At 38.7% G+C, this 8,442-nt stretch overlaps 1 pseudogene; it reads left to right on the top strand.

The window, feature by feature from the left end:
* Positions 1-5,672: 5,672 nt before the first annotated feature.
* On the top strand, positions 5,673-7,949 carry LOC149750258 (small ribosomal subunit protein eS25 pseudogene; annotated as a pseudogene).
* Positions 7,950-8,442: the final 493 nt, after the last annotated feature.

Genomic DNA, 8,442 nt, shown 5'->3' with positions numbered 1-8,442 from the left:
TCTCTCTCTCTCTCTCTCTCTCTCTCTATATATATATATATATATATATATAGCAGATGAAATAAATACGTATGTCAATCTTAACATACCAGTGTGTAGCTACTGTATAGCTACAGTACAGTTACCAAATTCAGGAAATTTAGCATTGATACAATATTTTTTATCAGTCTGTATCCCAATTTTATCAATTGTTCCATAGTGTCCTTTATATAGCAAATTTCCACCCCACCTCACCCCACCCCACCCCTTATGTACAGAATCCAGTCTAGGATGACATAATGCATTTAGTTGTCATGTCTTTTTTTGTGTGTGTCATGTCTTTTTAATGTCCTTCATGGCACAGTTCCTCAGCCTTTCTTTGTCTTTCATGACATTGACAGTTTTGAAGAAAACAGGCAAATTATTTTAACAAATATTCTTCACTTAGGTTTGTCTGTTTTTTCCTCATGATTAGACTCAGTTTATTTATTTCCAGTTGGAATACTACATAAGTAATGCTGCATCCTCCTCATGGTATCACATTTGCCTGCCTCTAATTGGTGATGTTAATTTTGATCACCTGGTTAGGGCATTCTGTGGTTTCTCCACTATATAGTTACTAAAACTCTTCCTTTCTTGTTAATTTTAATTTACTATTTAATACCATTCTAAAGAAAAAATTTTAATTTAATTTTATTAGCATAAAATTTCCTGTTCATCTTTATATAGTGCAATGTCAGTTTAAAATACAAATATAAGAGCATATAACACATATGTGGAATCACCTGACATTACACAATTCGTACTTTATAGCTCATATGGATATATGTTTCATTCTTACAGAATATTGGAAACATTGCACACAATGAACACAACTATTTTTATTTTGCTTCTCAATATGCTCACATTTTACCAACACTCTTTTTTTCTTTCTTTAAAAATTTTTATTTACTTTTGGACGCGTTTGGTCTTCGTTGCTGCATGCGGGCTTTCTCTGGTTGCGGTGAGCAGGGGCTACTCTTTGTTGCGGTGTGCGGGCTTCTCATTGCGGTGGCTTCTCTTGTTGCAGAGCGTGGGCTCTAGGCACGCGGGCTTCAGTAGTTGTGGTGCACGGGCTTAGTTGCTCTAAGGCATGTGGGATAGTCCTGGACCAGGGCTCGAACGGGTGTCCCCTGCATTGGCAGGCGGATTCTTAACCACTGCGCCACCAGAGAGGTCCCTACCAACACTCTTTCCTTTTGGCTTACTGATGAGTAAGAGTGAAAGCAAAAGCAAAAACATGGATTGCTCTATTTTCCCTTTCCGCCACTTTCAGTTTAAGTGGTTGGCTAATGCAAGGAAGTAACACAAATAAAAAAGGATATGATAGATTTCCTAGGTCCTTCTTGTTTCTTTGAATGCCATTTCCTTCTTTCTGTGTTTGAAGTAAGTTCTGGTTCAAACAGAAAGCATGGCCTTTTAGGGCTATCAGTGCCCCCACTTAGCTGTGGACAAAACATGCTTACCTTGTCCTCGTTCTGAGTCTCACCAAACTCCCACACATGGAGTCCCCTGGAATTCTGTGCTCATGAGACATGGGGGATGTTAGATGTAAGTGGGGTGGTAAGAGTATTCATAACTATTATATCTCTTTGTGAACTGTGGCTTTTAGCATCATAAAGTGTCATCATTTGTCTTACTTAATGCCTATTAGCCTGAATTTTACTTTGATATCAAGATGGCAACGCCCACTTTCTTACGGTTTCCATTTGCCTAATATATTTTTGCCTATTCCTTTGTTTTAGCCTTTTTGAATGATCGTGTTTTAGTAGTGTCTCTTGTATACAGCACAGAGTTGAGTTTTGATTTGTGAGCCAATTTAAAATTCTTTTTCTTTTAATGGGCAAGCTAAGCCCATTAAAATTTATTGATATGATTTATTAATATTGAAATGTATATCTGATATATTATAATTGATATCTGTATTTTATGATATATATGTTTTGTCTCAACTTTGTCATATTATTTTGTGTTATAATTACTGGATACAATTATATTCATTGTGTTTCACTATGTAGTGTGTCTTCTTTGCTTTTATATATTTTTCTTTTGGTATTTAGGAAGATTTGTATTGTTATTCTGTGGTTATCTTTGTATTTATCCCTTAAGAGTGCCCTTAATCCCCCTTTTCTTACTTTTTACTAGCTGGTCTGTCACTTTTAAATGATGTCCCTTGACTCCTACCTAGTCCCTCTATAATACTCAATGATCTTATTTTACTATTCCCATTTCTCTCGTCTACTTCCCTTTTTTGGAAGTTGCATTCTTTCTACTTTGTCAGAACATATAATGTTCACATACTGTTCTTATGACCCTGTCCCTACCTTTGTTTTATTCTTAGTTCTACCATTAGATACAAGAAATGCTCACCATGTCTGTTTACTGCTGTTTCTCCACTCCTCTTTTTTTTTTTTTTTTTTTGCGGTATGCGGGCCTCTCACTGTTGTGGCCTCTCCCGCTGCGGAGCACAGGCTCTGGACGCGCGCAGGCTCAGCAGCCATGGCTCACGGGCCCAGCCGCTCCGCGGCATGTGGGATCCTCTCGGCCCGGGGCACGAACCCGTGTCCCCTGCATCGGCAGGCGGACCCCCAACCACTGCGCCAACAGGGAAGCCCCATCCAGTATATTTTATATTTTACTTATTCTGTTTATTGACTTACTCCACCTCACGAGAATGTGAGCTCCAGGAGGGTAGTAATTTTTGTCTGTTTTGTTCGTATCACTATCTCCGAACCTGGGACAGAGTCTGAGAGAGAGTATACTTATACTTTTTTGTTGAATTAATGAATGAATTGTATAGTCTCTCACATGAGAGACATGGTTCTGTGTGCAGGATGATTCAGTGCAGTGACACTGTACACTTAAAGAGGAAAAGTGAGACTCTTTACACTGAGCAATGCTCCTCTGGTTTGTGATAAGTTCTGTCAGCAGCAGCAATCATCTCTGAAGTGCTACAGAATTTAAGATCTGGAGTCCAGAAAGAGCCAAAGAAGTCTTTGATTTTCTGCCCTAGAAGCTCCCTGTCTGTATCTTAAGGCATTAAAGAGTAGCTAAGCTGGTAATATATCTGGAAATTCACTTTTCATTTTTATTAACTACATTACAGCCTAGAGACAGTAAACAAATCAGATCCAAGTGGTTAAGCTGATTCACCATTAGAAGAATGAACTAATGACACTCGACAGTCAGGACCACTGTTATTTTAAATCCCCAGGTCTTCCATTTGTTCACTGGTGGCCATCCAGGATCTGACAGTCAATTCTTAGAGAATGTTGGTGAGAAGGATACTGATGGAACTGCACTTTTCCCAAAGACCTGTTTGGCTAAAAGCAGTGCAGAGGACAATTCTTGACTTACCTCTCAGAATGTTAAGGATACAAATAGAAAACTTGATGCTCTTGGTCAAATTTTGACTGTAAGATAAAATTTTTTGGTAATGAACAGGGTAATGAGAAACTTGAGGAAGTCAGGTACTTTGTACAGCCTGTTTGGGGCACAATTTGACTACTTTTCAATGAATGCATGTACTCTTTGAATCAGCTTTTAAATTTCCAGGACTCTAACAAATATTACTTGCACATTTGCTGTAATAGAGATAGTGACCTTAAGTTTCTTTGTCTGACAACTCTAAGTGTGGAACTTATTTGTCTCTGACAGAAGAGTTTGCCAAGGAGAAGAAATGTTTATATCAATTTTTTTCTTATTTCTTTGGTTTTGAAGAGTTCTGTAATCTGCCAGAAGCTTTGTTTGGACAATTCTAATATATCCTGTATCCTCAAAGGTTAGAATCACAATTGATCAAAATGACATTTCTCATGACATCTGAATTATTAAGGATGATAGTCATTTTGCTGTATCTATAACAGAAAAACTGAAAATAACTTTCTAAAACTTCCAAAATGTATGATATGTGGAAAAGGAAGAACACAAAATTATTTATGCAGTATGGTTATTTATATACTATATAAAATATATATGTAATAGGTGAAAGACATTTATTCCAGAATGTTTGTAATAACATAAGAATAGAAATATCCCAAATGAACATCAATATGGGGCTGGTGAAAAAATTAGGATTCATCCATACAATGGAAATTACACAGCTGTAAACAAAAATGAAGTGTTATTTGTGCTGATATGAAACAATCTCCAAGGTATATTGCTGAGTAAAAAGTGACTTGTAGGGCAGTGTGTATGGCCTGATCCAGTTGGGGTTCAAAACGTGATATGTACCCATATGTATATGTATGCAAATATAAATGTGCATGAAAATGCATAGAGTATTTCCAAAGAATACAAAAAACACATAATAATGTTTGCCTCTGGGAGAAGAGAGAGTGACTTGCTTTTTATTTTTTCACTCCTTTGTATACCATGTGTGTCTTTTTTTTTTTTTTTTTTTTTTAGAAGAATAAAAAGCTGCATGGTTTCACCTCAATTAAGGAAAGCCAAAGAGTATGAAGGCCAGAATCATCCCATACGAACCTGAGTATGTAGGAATACAGGTTTGGAAAAGCTCATACAAAAGATGGGCATGATTCTGTGACATGAAACTCTTCAAAGAAAATATGGTTCAAGCAGGACAGGATTCTTAAAGCAATTGAAAAAAATTTTTTTCTTTTTTTAAAATTAATTAATTAATTTTTTGGCTGTATTGGATCTCCACTGCTGTGCACAGGCTTTCTGTAGTTGCGGCGAGTGGGGGCTACTCTTTGTTGCGGTGCACGGGCTTTTCATTGTGGTGGCTTCTCTTGTTGCAGAGCATGGGCCCTAGGCGTGTGGGCTTCAGTAGTTGTGGCACGTGGTCTCAGTAGTTGTGACTCATGGACTCTAGAGTACAGGCTCAGTAGTTGTGGTGCATGGGCTTAGTTGCTCCGCACATGTGGGATCTTCCCAGACCAGGGCTCGAACCGTGTCCCCTGCATTGGCAGGGAGGTTCTTAACTACTGAGCCACCAGAGAAGTCCCTGGAACAGGATTCTTTACATAATATAATTCTGACATTGTAGTCACAAATGATCCAGATAAAAAACAAGGAAAAGAAGAAAGTATCATTTCTAGAAAGCTCTCTGGTAAACTCAGGTTTTATTTTATTTTTTGGCTGCGTTGGGTCTTTGTTGCTGTGTGTGGGCTTTCTCTAGTTGTGGTGAGTGGGGGCTACTCTAGTTGCTGTGCATGGGCTTCTCATTGTGGTGGCTTCTCTTGTTGCAGAGCACAGGCTCTAGGTGCGTGGGCTTCAGTAGTTGTGGCACGTGGGCTCAGTAGTTGTGGCTTGTGGGCTTAGTTACCCTGTGGCGTGTAGGATCTTCCCGGACCAGGGATTGAACTCGTGTCCCCTGCATTGGCAGGCAGATTCTTAACCACTGCGCCACCAGGGAAGTCCTAAACTCATATTTTAAAAAGATATGAATAAAAGATGAAAAAGAAGGACATATGCCAAGAGAAGATTAGAGAGTGGCCCAGAACTGCATAAATGGTGTCAGGAAGAGTCGTACCCCACTATGAGTCAAGTGTAAGGACAATAAATAGCTACCGGTGATTGAGCACATAGGCCACGCTTGGCATGGATCATCTCATTGGATCATCTCATTGGATCTTTATGACAACTCCAAGAATTATCAAAATTAGAATTCAATATTCAGTTGGTAATATTATCACAATTATTGTCATCTTATTTTACTGACAAGAAAGTGAAGTACAGAGAGGCTAAGTAACTTGTCCAAGATAATGCAACCAGAAGAAAGAAGACTGCCCATACTCTTAATTATTACATTATTCTTTCTCCGATAGCTAAAAATATGTCAACAGATAGAAATGATGGGCTTTTTGTCCAACATTGTAGTGAGGCTGAATGGTAGCAGCTGCTCTCTGAACTTTGCTATGCTGCCCAAGGATGATGAGAAGAAAGATGCCAGAAAGTCGGCCAAGAAAAACAAAGATCTGGTGAACAAATCTGGGGGCAAGGCCAAAAAGAAGAAGTGGTCCAAAGACAGTTTGGGACAAGCTCAATAACCTAGTCTTGTTTGACAAAAAGATATATGACAAACTCTGTAAGCAAGTTTCCAACTATAAGCTCATAGCCTCACTGTCATCTCTGAGAGACTGAAGATTAGCAGTTCTCTGGCTAGGGCAGCCTTTCAGAAGCTCCTTAGTAAAGGACTTATTAAGCTGGTTTCAAAGCACAGAGCTCACGTAACTTACACTAGAAACACCAAGGGTGGAGATGCCCCAGCTACTGGTGAGGATGCATGAACAGGTCCCTCCAGCTGTACATTTTGAAAAATAAAACTTTATTACGTAAAAAAAAGAAAAAGAAGAATTGATGGCTCTATTCTAGCAAAGAAAAATTTAGTGAAGTTAAAGGAAAGTTTCTATATTAAAATTTTTTGATCACAAAGTGTAAGATAAGAGTTTTTGTTGCTGTCATTAAGTTCAATGAGAGTGGCATGAAACAGCTCTTGTGGTCTTAGGCTGTGTTAACTGTAACAAAGTATGAGGAACAAAGAAGATGGCGGACTTGAATTCAGCAGCCACACTCAGAGCACTCTTTAAAAACACCAAACTTTAAAAAATTAAAAGATGACCCATTGATAGCATTAAAGAAAAATTTGAAAAGAAACATATGCCAGAAACTGCAATCCCCACTGCAATTACTGATTTTAATTTTTTTCATGTTATTTCCAAGTAATATTTCACAAGCAGAGGCATTTTAATGCAATCATGTGTATAAGCTATTTTGCATTTTCTTTCCCACATACCACACATAATCATTTTAATTATCATTTTTGGAGGCTGAATAATTTTCTGTCATGTTGATGCACCATAATTTACTAAACCAAATTGTTGGGTACTTAGCCTGTTTGCATTTTATTTCCATTATGGGGAAATGTCATTTTGATCGATTGGAATTTTATCTTTTCTGTGTGGGATGTATTATGGTTGTCTAAATATAGCTCCAGGCTGGTTATAGAATTTTTCAGAGCCTATGGAATAGAAAAGGAATGATAGAACATTTCTACATTTATTCTTCATTAGGCAATGATTTTTCTGTTAGTGACTTGTACCATGCCTGAGTAAAGGAACCTGAGGTCAATGACAGTTATCCCAAAGGTTGTCTTAATATGTGAAGACCAAACCGCAGCAATATCTTTGGGGAAAGAGATAAATACGAGTTTCTTTAGATGAGAGTAACTGCAGCAGTAATGTGGGAAATGGGTGATCAGTTACTGGGGAATATTGGTCTGGTCTGTAAAAATCAGTAAATAGGAAAGACTGAAAATTATTTCACTCCTTGAGCAAATTCAGCTTGACCGTGGTTTTTCCCAAAGCCATACCCTCTCTTGTCTATCTGGTGAACTTTAATTCCTTTCTTAAGAGTCAGCTTACCAGTCACCATCTTTGTGAAGCTTTCCTTCTCCTTTCCAGCGCAGAACTCTGTAATTCACCCCTCTTATTGCCTTTATCCTCATATTCACAACTCTTTTTATTTTTCAGAATAAACTATGAGCTCCTTGGGGCTGGGACTTTGTCTTGCTCATCATTCTAGCTCCACCATCTATCATAGTATCTGGCATGTAGTAATTTTTTTTGTTTTTTCGATACGCGGGCCTCTCACTGTTGTGGCCTCTCCCGTTGCGGAGCACAGGCTCCGGACGCGCAGGCTCAGCGGCCACGGCTCATGGGCCCAGCCGCTCTGCGGCTTGTGGGATCTTCCCGGACCGGGGCACGAACCTGCGTCCCCTGCATCAGCAGGCGGACTTTCAACCACTGCGCCACCAGGGAAGCCCATGTAGTAATGTTTTAAAAACAAATTAATGAGTTCTTGTTGAGTGCATTAGAGTGAACAGTAAGAATCTATTTCATCTGTTGTACTTTGTTCAACAACTTAAATACCAAAGAATGTTCTAGGTTTTAGTGTATAGTGGGTGTGTGCACACACCCACACACACTTGCTGCAAGGGAGAGTTGGAAAGATATTCTCTGACCTATGCATCCTCTTTTATAGAAGATGTAGGCGAGAAGTGGGGGAAGCTGGGAATAGGCATAAATGAGCCATTCTGTGGTGGCTGATCAGCACCTGAAACATATTCCGTCATTCTAGGGTTACAGAGCACCCCCTTTAGAGCACGATGTCTTTTTACACATATGGAAGTATCTTCATTTTTTAAAGTGGTGATTTACTTCCCACAGTCTCTATCTATACCTTTGTTAAAGCTGAAAAGCTTGTTTATTCATCTTACCACTCACAGAGCCAAACTGTTTGAAATAGTTTATCTTCAGAAAGTAATAAGAGATGTAAGGGAAAGGATCACCAGGGTCTGTGTATTGACAGGAAGGAAGTTCCAGACATGCAGGGACATTCCTAGCTTTAATGCCAGCTTTTCTTTTACTCCTTTATTCAGTTTTCATTTGAATTTCTAAATCT

This window comes from Delphinapterus leucas, chromosome 2, assembly GCF_059928025.1.
Source record: "Delphinapterus leucas isolate spDelLeu-1000000601 "Yukka" chromosome 2, BTC_Dleu_Yukka2, whole genome shotgun sequence".
In the NCBI taxonomy this organism is placed as follows: domain Eukaryota; kingdom Metazoa; phylum Chordata; class Mammalia; order Artiodactyla; family Monodontidae; genus Delphinapterus; species Delphinapterus leucas.
This window is presented reverse-complemented; position numbering and strand designations above follow the sequence as displayed.